Raw genomic sequence first — 16,719 nt, forward strand, 5'->3', positions numbered from 1 at the left:
TGGCCTATCGGCACCAGCGTACGCAGGTACTTTTGAGCACAAGGCTCCACTCTTCGTAGGGCCCGGACTTACTTCTAGTTAGGTGGCCTCTGAAGGCGAACTGGGTCTAACGATTACTTGCACTGCCTGTTTTCCTCCCCATCTAGGTGGTCTGCATATTTCGTGCTTTGAACTCTTTAGACCCTTCGGTAATTGTATATATATTGTATTTGATTGTGATGTGTTGGTTCACTTGAGTTTTATCGTGATTCTTTGCTATGGTCAATATTACAAAGACCTTGTAATAAATGTGTCTATATTTTTAATATAACACCTGCTTGGAGTAATGTGTAAGCAACCTTGCTTTGTGTGCTCATTGCGGGCTTTCAGTCACCCTCACCCCTCTTGAGACCTAGTCTTGACCGCTGCGATCACTACCTTGATTGGTCTGGCTTGTCCAGAGGTTACCCTGTTCCAAGAAACTAGGCTGGCCTTCTGAACCTCTGCGCCTCCAGGACAGAGTTCAGAAATCCATCTTAACACTAACACACCAGGAGGGATCCTTCACCTACAGTGAGTTCCTTTGAACTCGAGACTGGAGTAGCTGGCAAAGAGACAGGACTTGCCCCATCAGCAAGTCACTGCAAATGCACCCTGGAGATGGCGAGGGAGCAAAGCCTGCCTCTATCTTGGATCACCAGTCTTCTTCTGGAAGTCTCAATATCCAAAGATGAATCAAAGGAATGGGGGAACCCGCTCTTTTATAGGGAAAATTCTGCATTTGATAGGACAAAAACAATCGTGCTTTAACAGGTTAAATTCCTGTTTGTGACAAGTGGTCATTCCGTTTTTGCATCATACCCAAAGTGCTTATTGCTAAAGAAGTGGGGGACACAGCAAAAAGACAGAGCTACAGAGAGAAACTAAATAATTGAACCCCAACTGTCCTGAACTCCCTCTCGCTACACTAACTCTGGCCCCTTCTCTTACCCATAGCATCAAAGTCCATTCGGTATGCAGCACCCTGGTGTGAGGCTTGAACCTTTTTATATTCTGTCCCTTTATTCTTGTTTCCTAGGAACCATCCCAAAAATGTTCTGGCCCACATGCTGACTTGTGTATAATTCAATCAGATGTGGATTTTTAATAATTATGTAAACCCTCTACCACCATACCATAGTGTTATGGCCTATATTTCCAGATTACCCTGCAACCCAGTGGGGGTGGTTACCATAATCATAAGACATTTGGAAAAGAGGTGTCAACTTAAATGCCTCCTCTGCACTGCAGTGATATGGCTGTCACAGCAACTGTCAAACAGGGCACATATTACTTCTCAACCTGCTCTGTGCCACTGGATAGCATGAGCTGCAGATCAGGAGACTGATGCAGCTGGTCACCGGTGTATATTATACTTTTGGCATGACCCTTACTGAAAGGGAGGTCTAATTTCCCAGCAACCTTTTCTGAGATGGACTGCCCTGCATGATATTATTAAATAATAAACATCAAAAGAGGCTGGATTTCAATACCTTTGAAAATTGCAATGTCTCACATGCCCCTCCAGCCAAAAAGGATGAGAACCACTGTGCCATAAGGTAACCCTGAGATTACTGAATCTGGTGCTAACACCATAGTCACCTCAGTAGCTGAGATGGCACAACAGGGCACTTCAGGCCTGGACTGGGAGTTACCATGAGACTTGTCACATGCACTCTCCAGCTATGGAACCTCAGGGTCTAGGGCCTTAAGCAGTTTCTGCTTTGCTGTTTTCAGTATGTTGACCAGTAAACCCCCTTACCAGATAGTTTGGTCCTGGTATGGACTGCCATACCGTAACCCATTGTCGACTGATAGCTATGATACTCACAACAGTATCTCACAAAGTGGTAGACTTTTCCCCATTTGTGGAAATAAGGCCATAATATTTCTTAGTGTTGACGGGAATTAGAGCATCCTTAAAGGACTTAGTACCATTCCCACTCAGAGCAAAGGAACCTCCAGCCACACCATGGAGTAGTTGGACCCCATCTTTTAAGATGCCCACATTGACTAGGGCCTCCTCCATACGACCAACAGTCACCATGGTCTCTTTGGTTGTCCTCTTACAGGCCATATCTCCTTTTCTATGTGTCATTTGCCCACAAAGAAACAAACTCTGGGTATTGAGGGTGGGGCTGCCTCTGTGGTCGAGGTGCAGTACCTCTTTTATTCTGTGGGAGTTTACGAACCATGAGACTGGGATTTATATTATTGTTTTGGGGCCCTTTTCTGGAAGGATAGTCAGAACATCTTCCCTTTCCCTCCCTGTGTTAACCGTTATGAAATGCCCTGCAATCTGACTTGGTTGCAGTTGCATCAGCCTTTTCTTGGGCTTATATATCTGTCTATAGCCTATATATGCTGCCTTTGGTCTTTGATACTTTGTTCCACGAAATGCTGTTGTAACTCCATCTCACAATTATTAACGATTGTCTTGCAGACTACACATTTCTACATGCACTTAACTATGTCAAGGTTGTTACCCATGACAGATTAATTCCAATACACCAAGGAATGTTGTGTAAACCCCTCTAATGTTGTATTATCCTTCTTTTTGAGCTCTCTTCAGCTCATAAAGTACAGCGCTTTAATTTTTTCAATAATGGGCCTTTCCTCAGGAGCTAACTGAATGTGAACATCAGTTTCAGCTGCTGGTAGACTGATTATAAGTGATGCTCCCATAACCTTTTGTCTACCTCCTGGAGGTTAAAGGCGAGTTGCAGTGCCCCACCACGCAGGGTTGGATTAAGTCCCTCAGAATGCGGTGCCTTGGCTTCCCTTAACACTGCTAAAGCTGATTCTTTCCCTAGTTAGCCTAAGGGCATCTTTCTGGTACTCCAGCTGAAGCTTGCATGTAGCACAAAACCTCATTGCTTCCGCTCCTCTAATGCAGTAACCCCCCTTTCTCTTCACTCTGCTAAAGTGGTGGCATTCGTCAGATACCACCTCACATCCCTATGCTTCATTCCTCTAGGGACACCCTCCTTTCCACTAGGAGGTACTTCCTAAACGCCAACTTGCCCACAGTGAGTCTCTTCTGTGAACTAATGGAAGCTCTGGGTGTAGCTTGAGCACAGGACCTAACTGAATCCCAAGACAGACAGGACTCCTGAACTCTATGAGGAACCGCACTACTGACTCTCCGGGGAGAGCGGTGGGAAGGTTACCATTACCATTGTCCCATTTCCATTTCTATTCCCCAGAGTGAAGGGTAACTGTGCTGGGATCTCTAGAACTATATTGATTCCTCTAAATCCCTAACTTCCAAAAACGTGTGGTTGCTCTTGACATTCTAGCCATACTGCTGCAGGGGAGTATCCTCTCCTGACACAGCTCACATATCCCACTTGCTTTGAAGCTTCGTGCAATGCTTATGTCAAGAACAATTGCAGCAATAATAAAATGCATGGTGGTGACTCTAAAGTTATTGGATGTGTTTTTGAAAAATGTTTCTGACGACTAAGCTGTAGGCATAGTTTGTATGAAATCAAACCCCTGCCACCAGTGTGACAAAATTAATCTGGCCCACAGAAGTACAACAAAGCTTAGGAGCTGAACTGCCTGCTCAGCCCTAATACATTTACAAAACAAGACATATCTCAATCATAAAGGTGAAACAGGCACATATATGAGCTATATCTCCTTTAGCTTTTGTGGTAACATTATCCGAGAGCAATCTATACGCATAAGAGGGGCGGGGAAGTGGAAGGTACAAACCCAAATAATAAAGTACAACAGTTCAAATGAAATGAATGCCCAATACAGTTGTATTAAAATATGCATATATACTTTAATCAAGCACACCATATGCAAACAAACTAAACAGAACAGCTCTACAAAAACACACCTATGTGAAAAGAACACAGAGTATGCAAGAAAATAAAAGGATGAAGTAATGAAACAGGAGTTAAAGGCAATCAATATCACCAACATGTGTGAAAGGATATGCCTTGTGCAAAGAAATGGCTCAAAAGTGAACTTTCCCACCTGTAGTGACCTAAGATAGCCCACAGGGGTAATTTAGGAGTTAATAATACCTTATCACTGTTCACGACCTTTTGACAGCATCAGTCCTGGATTATTTGTGCTTTTTGAGTGGTTCCGATCATGCTTGAATGTGGCAGTCACAGTGTTCTAGACAGGGAGCAGGTGGCGCGTAGGGGTTGAGCTGAAGTTTGCTATGGCTTCAAACAGTGTCTGAACAATGCAGATCATGAGGTTCACCAGGGTCGATTTAGCGGTTGGTGGATGTTTTTGACAGTCAAGGTGCTGCTGACTGGATGCACAGTTAGAGACAATGGGCCTAATTACACGGAAGGCGGTAATGGTACTGGTGACCGTTAACCCTTACCGCCTCACTACGAGGTCCCTTTGCGGGTTGGTACTTTAATGCCTGCTTTTTAGCAGTCGTTAAAAACCAACCCGCAAAGGGACCAGGGTGCTAATTACGGTACTGCAATTTGCGGTACCATAATAAGCACCTTCACCATTCCCATTATGCCCTATGGGGCAAAAATGGGAATGGGGAAGGGCAATGGGGGAAGGGGGAATTACTGCCCCGCCAACCTTGCAATAGGGAGGTAATTCCCCTTTCCTCCAAGGTGGTGCCGGTATTTTACCGGGCAGGGACCATGGTGCTAAAAGCACCTTGGTCCACCGCCTACCGTGTAATGAGGCCCAATGTGTTTTGATACAGCATTCCAGCTTCCGGTCCTATGACGCTACAAAAGTCAGATCATTGAAGAAGAGACTGATTCGAAAGGCTGCTCAAAAGTGTCTGTACCAGTGATGATCTTCTAGTTGGTGGCGAGACAACAGTGTGCTCAGCTTACAGAGTGCAACACTAAACTTGTTCAACTGTGCAGCATAGACTATTCAGCACCAGAGAGTCCTATTAGTTCAAACAGGGATGAACACATTTCAAAAGACAGATCGTAGCAGTTGAACAGTGAACCAAAGTGATCCTGGCAGTTCTGCCTCTCAGGTTACTGTGAGTCTTTGTTCTTGGTAAACCAAACACAATTTAAGCTGGCAAGCACTTGCAAGGTATACTTCACCTCCAGTGAGGTCTGGGTTATCACTGTAGCTGGCAGAGAGGAACGTCTTACCCCAGCATCAAGTCACAACCAATGTGCACTGGTGGTGGCTTGGGAGCAGAGCTTGCCTCTGCCCTGGATCACTTGCCTTCACCTCAACTGGAGGTCTCTGAAACGATTGCTGTTCCAGCAGGGTCCAAATAAGTTATTCTAGATGTCTTCAAGTCCAAAGATGAATCAAAGAAGGAGTGGGAGACCCCCTTTTTTTATAGGAACATTTCCACATTTGATCAGGCAAAAGCAAGCCTGATTTAAAGGGTCCTTCCCTGTTTTTGTGCTAAGTGGCTGTTGCCTTCTTGCATCATATCCAAAGTGCTTTGTGCTAAAGGACGTGAAGGAGACAGCACAAAAAGAACTACAGAGAGAAACAAGATGATGGAACCTTTCTCCAATTGTTGTGAGTTCCCTCTGGCTACAATAACCATGTACCACTTTTCAGACACAAAGTATCAAAGGCCTTTTGGTATTCACTTGCCCCTCTTGCATTTCTACTCTTTTGACTGCTAACTCTCTGTTCTCTCCTCCTTTCCTTTCTCCCTTTGCCAATCTCCTCCCCTTACGTTCTTCTATGCACTTACTCTATCAGAATTGTCCTTGGACTTAGTATGATAGCAACCTCGTCTGTCTCCTCCCCCTTACTGTTTTTAGCCTCCCAGCCCCGCTCCAGCACTATCTGAAATGTCATCAGGCCTAGTATGATAGTTGCTTGTTTTGTTCCTCCCCTACCTTTCTGCACCACTCTCCCTCACCTCTTGATTTTCTCCAGCTCTACCAGAAAGGTTGGCAGGCCTAGAACGGTAGTCTCCTTTCTGTTTCCATTTCCTTCCCACTCTCCCCTTCCCTTCCTTATCTATGTCTTAGCTCTTGCACTATCTGAAATGTCGTCAGGCCGAGTACGATAGTTAATTTCACATCCTTACTCTTCATGTCCTGTAAGAATGTCATTGTATTTTCCCTTGTTCCCTCCCTTGCCTTGAAGCACTTTGAACACATTGTGTATAGGCGCTAAATAAACTATCATATCATGCAACACGTTGGTTTGAGGCTAGTCCTTTTCTATAAAGATTGCCTTTTTATGCACAGCTCCTACTGAGAGCTTTCCTGGCTCGAGGGAGGTGCTACCCAACCTCACAAAATATCAAAGGATAGGCCCAGTCTTTCAGTTTCAAGTCATTCTGGTTGACAGGTACAGGCTGTCTGATGGGAATACACACAACATTTCCAAAGCAGGTCTGGACACATAGTGCTGACATGTGTATGCGTCAATCAAATATGGCTTTTAATAATTATGTAAATGCTCCACCACCATACCACATGTTATAGATTACCAAAGTAGTGGATACACATATCTTTTAAATGAATAATGTCAGATGCTTGAGTGACATAAGATACACTGGTATGTGTATCAACTATCTGTGTACTGTCTCAGGATGATGCAATGAATGCATGTGTTTGCATAATGACTGCAACATCTTTTCCTTTCTTTGTTGAGTTATTGTACATATGCCCATTTAATTGTTTGATATGTATTCACACGTTGGTTAATCAATGTTTAGTAATGATTGACTATGTTGTGTTAGTAGAGGTCCTTGGGGTTACATTTTAATAATCATACAATTTTTCTATTTAATGTATTGCGTTTTTTTCTATTGTTCTTAGCCTAACCAATTAATAAGAGATTCATGTATCCACTACTTGAGTAAGGATAACTATAATCTCCCCATTCAATTGAAATTATATACACACTATATGGTCTACAAGTATTTCTTTTAAATATATTTATGGTGGCCTAAACTTGACCTCAACCATTGTTTTATGCTGACCCTCTATTGGTGTCATTGCCGGGCAACTTGGAGTATCCATTGGCATAATCATGGCAATGTTTCATAGTGGCAGTGGGGATGAATATTGTATCCTCTTGAATTTGCAAGATGGTGGTGGGGAAATGTAGGAGATAGAGTTGGTTGGATGAGGATGCCAGGCCCAGGAATGGATCTGAATGCAGGAAGAAAACATTTGGCGGGTACAATTCTGCATGTCAAGCCACAAAACATGGATGTCTACAAAGAGGGTATATGAGCATGAACGATCACATTGAGTCTGGATTCCACAGTTAAGTAAGGAGATAAAGGAAAATACAGGAGTCCCTAAAGAGGTTGGAACCTTAAGGAGCTTGTTGAACAAAATGGCGGAAATCAAGGTTTTGGTTTAGCCATTTTAAGGTGAGAGGAGTTATTCTGACTAGTCAAGAGATTAGTCTGCAGCGGTCTTAATGGACTGGCTACATATCAGAACACAGCAAATGTGATGAGGAGATAGGGGAAACATATAAGAGAAGGGTGGTTGGTTGAAGTGTTATAATATGGTAGCTAAACTACTTCTGTTTTTACAGATTTTCCAGCAAAGTGCTATACAATGGTGCTGGGTGAAACGAGGGTTAGAAACACAAAAGGCCATTTCAGGTGTGAACATGGAGTTGTAGAACTCAGCATCAGTGTTCAGTGAATATGTTGCTGGAAATGCTAGGGAAATAATATTTGAGTAGGTGCAATGATTAAATGGGAAAATAAGAAGATTGGGTTCTTGAGGAACACCTAGTGAGTAGGAGGTGCCTGATAAGGTGGAAATGTCAATGAAATGAAAAATGAGAGGTGTCTGGAAGGTTTATGGTATCTTGCTGAGGGCAATGCCCCTAAAGGCAATTTCCTAATGTCCCAGAAGCCAATGAACAAGTGAAGGATGATTGGCAGTGTCAAAGGAAGCTGGAAAATCAAGGAGGGCAAGGATGGATAATTATTTGGTAAGCAGATGTAAGTAAGTTGGAGTCATTTGTGTATGTGTTGTCCATATAGTGATTGCTGCAGAATCTGGCTTATAGGTGGTCTCAACGTGCATTGAGACACAGCAAGCAGTAATGAAATTGAACAACACACACTCCAAAAATGAGAGCAGGGAAGATTAGAGACTGCCGGTCTAACAAAGATGGAAATTGTTGTGGCTTTCCACTGATAGGATCTCTCCCAGTGCCAATAAACTGCACCACAATTGCAGACATTTTAATTTAAAATCCTCCCTGGTATCTCAGCAGCTATCCATCTGAAAAACCGGGTCATCTACTAGGTTATGTTGATAGGCCTTTTCCACACAGCAGATTGAACTCTGCTTTTAAAAATTATCCCTCAAAGTGCCATACAATGGTGGATGGCATGGCGATTAGATAGTTGGCGATTTAAGAGGCCAGTGCAGGTTTGAAACTTAAGATGTATAACTCACTGTCTGTATTTAGAAAATATGTTGCTGGAAAGCTAGGGGAAGCATCTTTGAGTGGGTGCAATGCCATTTCCACACAACACACCACATTCGGACTGAATGTATAGCAGCTCATGTCTCAGAGGACGGATGGCTTGCAGGCATTGCACAACAGTCTGAAAGAAAGCACTAACATTGCTGAACCCATAATACAGCACAAATCCTAAGACTCCTTAATGCCAATGCATTGAACACAACAGTATTTCCTAGGCAGCAGCCATTTTATAAGCACTTAATCATTGTGTCATTTCACCATGTCAAAACTGATAAAAATGCCACCTTAGACACAAACAAGTATTCTAAATGTATATTAATTGAAGCTTCATTCCAGATAGCGAGGCATGTCAAGCTGATTTACTCATCCCCTGATTCAGGACAATAATATACCTCAAGACAATCTAATGCCCTTAACCGCATATCATTTTGTGCCTGTAGTTAGGTAATCTTTTTTATAGCAAAGAACAGTAGTGGCTGCAGCATTTATCAATCCAGATGCTCTCCACAGCCACACAGTCAAGCAGGGAGATTGCAAGGAGTGCCATTTTTCAGCATCAGTCACTGCCCTTTATCCCCTGAACACATTTTATCTACGTCTTCATACCTCATATACTAGTTGCTCCTTCATTTCTAGATTTTCTATCATCATAAGTTTAAAATTGGATGCATTGTTCACATGACAATCTGCCATAGTTCATTTGGTTAAATCCTAGTGGGGGATTAGAAGGATATCAATATCTCATGTATCACCGATCTAGCTGGATTGAAGACTTCAGTTCCAAGTAATGTCGCCAGAGTCTTCCATTTTTGACATTGCAAGGATGAGTATGTCAGATTGTGCAGACATGTTGCGGATTTGTGCATGGATCATCAAAAGACGTACCCCATTTCCTCTACCTTGCCCACATTATAACAATTCAAGGAGTGAGTGGGTGAAACTGATGATTGCTGACCTCAGTATCAGACAAATATAAGTGGCTGATATTGTTGCCTGTTGACAGAGCCCAAAATTGGCAGGTGTCACAGATGGCACCATAATCTCTCCAAGTCAGAAAGATGTTTCAAGATGTTTTTACTGTCTTGTCTGTGGGGCCTCAGATCATTCCTCTCATTCTCATTTTGTTTGTACAGTCCCCCTTACCCAGGCATCTGTGACCACATGTTCATGCTACCAGACATTGGGCCTCATTACGACCCTGGCGGTAAGGGGTTTACGCCAGCGTTAGCTGCGCCGACCCCTTACCGCCAATTACGAGGTCCCTTAGCGCCATGGAGGTTTTAACACCCGCTTTTGGCGGGTGTTAAAATCCATGGCGCTAAGGGACCATGGAGTTAATTACGCCACCGTAATTTACGGTGGCGTACTTAACGCCTTCCCCACTCCCATTATGCCCTATGGGGCAAAAATGGGAATGGGGAAGGGTAAATGGGGATTGGGGACTTACCGCCCCGCCAAGATCGGAATGGGGCGGTAAGTCCGCCAACCACCATGGCGTAAACGTAGTTTACGCCATGGTGGTAAAGTCACGGCCCAGGCGGTAACTTACCGCCTGGGTCGTAATGAGGCCCATTGTCTCCTACTCGCTAAAAGCTGACTCATACTAGAGATGATGATCTAAATGGGCTAGCTATCTAAACTCTCTCAGGGACATCACAAATGCCCCAACTCTATCCAGTTATTAGTGGTCTAATGGGTATGAGATGGTGCCTTACAAATACTCTGGTTTGGTGATTTAAATGTTGCCTAACATGCTCACTCTCACTTCTCCCTTTACTACGCATTCCACTTGTTTACTCTGCTTCAGTCCTCTCACCACTCTTTGGTCCCATACATGTTTGAACTATGCTAGATTTGATCTGCAACCTTTGATGTTACTCCTCACTTCTTCTTACTACCGCTCCATCCTCCATACTACTAAACCTGACAACTCACTACTCATCCCACAACACTAAAACTACCTTCTCTACTCTCCTACTTCCTCCTACTATCACGAATACCTCCACACTACTTCACTGTACTACTCCTCCATACAAAGCACTGCCCCTCCCTACAAACTACTACTCCTTCACCAAACAACTACTTCCCCCTTCCTTACTCAATCCTCCTTTCTCTCAGCAGCATTTGCTTCACAACCACTCTTTGCACTTCATTATGTACCTACTCACTATCCCACCACAAACCTGCAAACTCTAGAAGCACTTTCAATCCTTAACCAATACCTCACCTGCTCCACAGATCGTGTCCACATTCTGTGCTGCTTCCTTTCCTCCTGTTGAACTCTAGGTCAGCCTCTGCATCAACCTCTCACCTCACCATAAAAGAAAATGCACACTGTCTGTTTCCTACTCCTTGCTTATACCCCTTCCTGTCTGTCAGGATTGGATCTCTCTGAGTGGCCAAACGAGCCTTGTCATTCCCACCTAGGGCATGCATATATAGCCAAAGGTCACAGCAAGGGTACTAAGCCACACCACCATTATCCATACTAGCAAGACATGCACTGAAGATGGCATCCCGGAAAGGTCATTGATGTTCATCTTCAGGGACCAGATGCTTAGGGTTTCTCAATACATCTGTCCAGGGAGGATGTGTCCTGCTCTCCTGTCACATATGGGAGTCATTGCTTCTTCTGACTGCCGTGGCTTACTGCTCCACATCTGCCACATAGTTGAAATTTCACTACTAGGTTAATCTCTCTCTCTCTCCTTTTCTCTCTCTCTCTCTCTCTCTCTCTCTCTCTCTCTCTCTCTCTCTCTCTCTCTCTCTCTCTCTTTCTCTTTGTAGATGCCGTTGGTCTTTCTGGTCTTCTTGTTCAGACATGTTTCTGAAAAAGATAAGAGAAGACTGCTGAGAAATGTTTTGAAGGTATGGTAAAGCATGAGTGGATTGGGGCCCTCTCTGCTGCCACTGTTGACCCCAGGAGCAGGACTGGCCCTAAATGACTACCTGAAAGGCTGCAAACATCCAGCTGAGAGGGGTTCCCATCCCCTCTTGACAAGGTCAAAAGATTGCCTTATCACACAGTGAGGACAGGTGTTGTTGCTCTAGGATAGGACAGAAAGAAAAATAGTATAACTGAACCATTGGTATCTAAGCAAATGCCCATGATAGCATTTCTCAAACCATGCATTGCACAAATAAACAACAACATGAGCAGGATATAGGGTGATATTTATGACATCAGGGGGATAACAGATACAAATGGAATATCAGACTTAGAAATCTGAGAGGGAATAAATATAGGGTATGACCAGCTTAACATAATACTAGGTCCAATAACTGATGCACATGCCTTCCTTCTTAGAGCTTCAGATCCTGTCAATTTGCTAGGGAATAATTTGCTGTGCAAGCTTTAATGTACTATTTATTGCACATCATATAACCATTTTCTAGCCTTCCCATAATAATACTGATGCTTTTTAGCAACCTTTCAGATTGCTCTGGAAGGAGAGCTGTTACCGTAAAGAGAATGGCAGGAGATGTGAAGACATTAATTGATTCTATACCAGATTCCAATGGTCCATGCATAATCATTTTAAATACATCCACATTGTCGAACCTGTTAAAATTACCATCGGCCCTCACAAGCAACTACACTGCATTCCCCATTACCCCTTCAAGTCGCAGGAAGAACAGGGGATTGCTACTGTTTTTGGATACCTCCTTAAGCAAGGTATACGTGTCCTATTACTAGCCTTTGTAACACTCAAATATTGCCTTTCAAAAAGTCAGTGAATGGTGCCTATCATTTTGTGCAAGGTCTAAGAGCCACAAATGCAATAGTGATCCCTTCTTTGCCAGCACTGCCAACCCCTGCTGCAATACTCTCCTGTATTCCTTCCAATACAACACACTTCACTGCAGTGGATTTGCATTCCACTTGCATTGCAGTTTACACAGAAGGCCGGTGGTCAATATTTATTCACATTTCACAAAGGAAGATTCAGTACACCTGGACAGGTTACCACAGGGGTAGGTTGAGTCTCCTAACCTGTTTACCAACGGTTGAAGACAGACTTGGAAAATGCCAAGTTCCCTAGACAGTCAGTACTGGTTTCATATGATGATGACTTAATTGACTCGTAGGAGAGAGAGTGCTGGGTTCTAGATGGCGAACACGCCTGTGCTGAGCTCTGTGTATAGTTCACTTGGATTTGCAATGGCTCTGCGAGATCACAGGTTTGAAGAGGTAAACCCTATACCTCTTGAAGAGAGAGTTTTAATAAGAATGTCCTGGTTACCTCGCAATAACAAATTGGGTCCTTGCTTATAGAAAGGATCTATCTCACTTGTTTCCGTTATGTTCTTTACATGAGTGTTTTTTTTTCTTTACTTGCACTTGGATTATTATCTAGAGATTTTGTCTTGGGAGTAAAGGTCAGCCGACACATGTTTCAACCCATAAGGGTCTTTCTCAAGGCAGTGGGGACAGTATTCTGAAGGTAATCCTCTGATTCAAGGAGCCAATGGCTATGAAAAGGTCCAGTTTCCTGGATTGTTGTGGGCTGATGCCTGCGAAGCTTGTTGCTTCTCTCCGTTATTCTTAATTGACTCCCCTTCCTATAAAGCAGTCAACATGGACGATCAAAATATTTTATTTGTATTTTTTTAGGTTTACTGTTAAAGTCAGAACTTTTAACCACCATTACAGCATAATACATTCCAATTTTAAAATAGTCAATTAATTGATTAAAATCAGCAATCACAATTATACAAAATAACATAGACCAACTATTATAAGAAAATACTAGAGTTAACAGTTACATCACATTTTCATTAGCATCACACATAAAATGTTCAACATAAATCATATTGAATTCAGTGATAAAAACATATTTCACATCTACTAATGTTAGTGATGTGTATTGAGCACTTAAACAAATATATAACCATTTCTCCTGGGGCAACAGTCTATACTCCACTTTCATTTTTCCCAAAAAATGACACCTTTGCTCCTCCATGGCCATTCAATCTTCCTACAAATTAATTAATGACTCTCGGCCAGTTGAAAAAACCTTCAATTCACATCAAATAAAGGATTTTATGATCGAATCACCAACACGTTCCAAGTTAGTAACACATTAAATCACCTTCTTAAAAATATATCACAAAAATGTAAACACAGGAACTTCCCTAAATAATTTGGCAACTCATTAAAAGTTTTAGATTCTGTAAACAAATGTTTAAATACTTGATATTTTTGTCATGAAGCCTGAGTAGCAAGTTAATCTGCTATCCAAAGTTTTGTTTTGGCTTTGTTTGGGTTGTTCAACAACGTATCCATAGAAATAACTTATTATTTCATAAGAAGCCAACAATCGTTTTTCCAGGTTTAAATCACACCATCCCCAGTTTTACAATTTTGATTTTAATGAAACAGAAGTGCTAAGAGGACCACCAGCTTTTTCTAAAAAGAGACAGTTGTTTCCATGCAATTATGCCCTGCAAAGAAAAAGAAGTCCCAACTCATAACGAATAAATGCAATCGGCGTACTCGTAGGGAGTGGTAACAATTGCTTCCAGAAGATTCTTTTGAGATATTGTCACTTCACTATCTCCGCATTAATCAACAAATCTGATCAGTGGGTAGTAATCATGACCACTTTTAGATTATGAAACATAAGTAAAGGGCATGAAGAAAACTTGCCATATTTTGTATTAATAATAGAAGCTTGCACAGCTAGAGTTGAAATTTCCAGAGTCAGCTTGTCCATACGAGTGTATTGAATTTATTCAGAACAACAGATACCGGTACTCTTGCATTATTAGAAGCTACTTGTTACCCAGTGACCAGCACAAGCCTTTCAACTTTCCCTTCTTAGAGGGTTGAATTTCCATCACATCCAACTTGGCAATATTGCTAGTTAAACTTTTGATTGAAGCATAAGTTCAAAGAGCATCTAACTGCCTCTGCAAGCCAATGGGAGTTGGGTCTATCAACACCAAGTCATCGGTTTATACAAGCCATTGACCCTCTTTAAGACACATTTTTGGGATCAATATGCCTGAGCCGATTCTAGATGTAAATTCAGATCTACTAAAAATCATTTTAAAAACACTAGAGCCAAGGAGCAGCCCTGCTTCGATCCTCTAAATAGCAAAATGGGATGGGAGAGATCTCCATGTTGAAAAAGGCAAATAGTAATTGTTGTATCTGTATACATGACTTGAATTAACTCCAGCAGTACTTCCAGACAAGCACAAGCTTTTCATTTCTTCCAAAGAGCACCTCTCGGTTGCTATCAAAAGCTAATTTAAAATCAATAAAAGCCAAATATAAAGGAGTTTTGGATTTAAAAGCCCTAGCTTTAAAACATCTAATAAAAAACAATGTATCTATGTACGTTCTCGCTTAACAAATCCTGACTGATTAGAATCATATACTTTTGCTGCCACAATCCAGGAATTTAATTTGGTTAAAAGCAGAAGCGCAAATGTTTTCCCTGCTGGGTCTAAATGTGCTATTGGGCAATAATGTTCAGTTAAAAGCTGATTGCCCTTTTAAAAAATTGGGATGATAATCGATGGTAAAAATAACTGTGGTATTTGTTTGGCCATAATAATTTTATTGAAATTGAAAATTAAAACATCAGCCCATAAATCTTGGCTTGCTTTTAACATAGTGTTCGACAGCCCGACCAGTCCAGGTGCTCTTGAGGAACTACTGCAATTGATTAACATCAACATTTCTTATTTCTCCATTACTATTGCCTGTACGGCTATAGGAAGCCAACCCTCTGACTCCACGGCATACAGTTTATCATTATATAAATTAATAAAATATGCTGACCAAGCCGCTGGGGAGATCAGATTCATTTGGAGAACTATTTGAGATTCCTTCACATTTCTGCCTTATTACTGGATCCCATGGCCCTAACCATTGATTCAGCATCTTGCTGTAAAATCATGGACTTGTGTCCTCTCAACTACTGAGAATATTTCCGTTTGATCTTTAATCTTTGCACCATGCAGCTCGGCCAGTTTGATCTAAAAAGATGACATATTACCTTTCTCATTAATCTTTTTCTAGTCAATATTTCCCCATCAAATGTATCTTCATGTGTGAAGGATGGCTTAAACATCTTCAACTTCGAGGTAGTAAATAAGTGCATCACACTAACATACATGTCATTTGGCAAAACTCCTCGGCTCAAACAAAAAATGTATACACTTAATTCAAAGAGCGGAGGAAAAATTGCAACTTCAAGTTGTCCCATCTCTGCCGGTTACGACCAGGTGCGACTTGGAGGTCAAAGGCATACCCCTCACCTCTCACAGGTATGTTTGTAAACCAACAAGTTGAGGACAAAGCACCATGGTCACTATTCACAGAAAAAGAACCTGTCATATCTAACAAGTTATGTAAATTGTAACTAAGACAAATATATAATCATTAATAGCAAACAGCATATTTGACTTGCGTGTCCCATTTAGTAGTTTCATTCAACATTACCAAATCTCACAAATCTGTAAGGATAGCAGGACATCACCTTTGTCCAGTTGCTAAACCTCCATCGATTTTGGCAGAAAGCCTCTTCTAAATTTGAACACGCCACATTGAAATCCTCTGCTAGTATAATAAAAGAGATGGAATCATCCTGGAGACAATTTTCTAGAACTTCTGCAAATGTTTTTGTAAAAGGCTCCAGCAGGGAGGATAGAGGATTCCAGTACACAGTTCTATTGATCTCTGTATACAAATTCCCCACTCTGGCCAAGAACGCTTAGTTAGTTGAATGAATTAGGTACAGTGCATTCTTCTACAGATCAAGCCAGAGAGTTCTGTACTGCAGTTAGAGGACCTGAAACTGGTCTACATCTTAAACCTTGTATTACTGTTGTCAAAAGGACAGTTAAGACATCCATGACTGGGGGAGAGGTAGACCAAGTTTCCTGCAATATAATCACATAATGCTTCCCAACCTGCTCAGCATCAGCCCATAAAAGATGAGAGAAACCATGTGTATTCCATGATAACAAAGAGATCAACAATTTTTAGCATTCTGCTGGCTAATCTTCCAGATTAATATTCACTAGAATTTCTGGAAGCCAAGACCAAGCATTAGGAGCTTGCAGCAATGTGGGACGCATGTTACATTCCATAACCTGCCAGAGTCCTCCCTCTTTTAAAGATTTGGTAATTTGTAGAAGGGCACAACCTCTTAGCTGAACACTGTTTGGAGTAGGGACATTAGAAATAGCAGTGATAGGGGCCAACATCTCACCCCGGTTCACCAGCTTTAAATCATATCCCATAGGTAGGACTATATTCAGCATATCATTAAAGATAAACTC

This window comes from Ambystoma mexicanum, chromosome 3q, assembly GCF_040938575.1.
Source record: "Ambystoma mexicanum isolate Mex_15411 chromosome 3q, UKY_AmexF1_1, whole genome shotgun sequence".
Classification (NCBI taxonomy): domain Eukaryota; kingdom Metazoa; phylum Chordata; class Amphibia; order Caudata; family Ambystomatidae; genus Ambystoma; species Ambystoma mexicanum.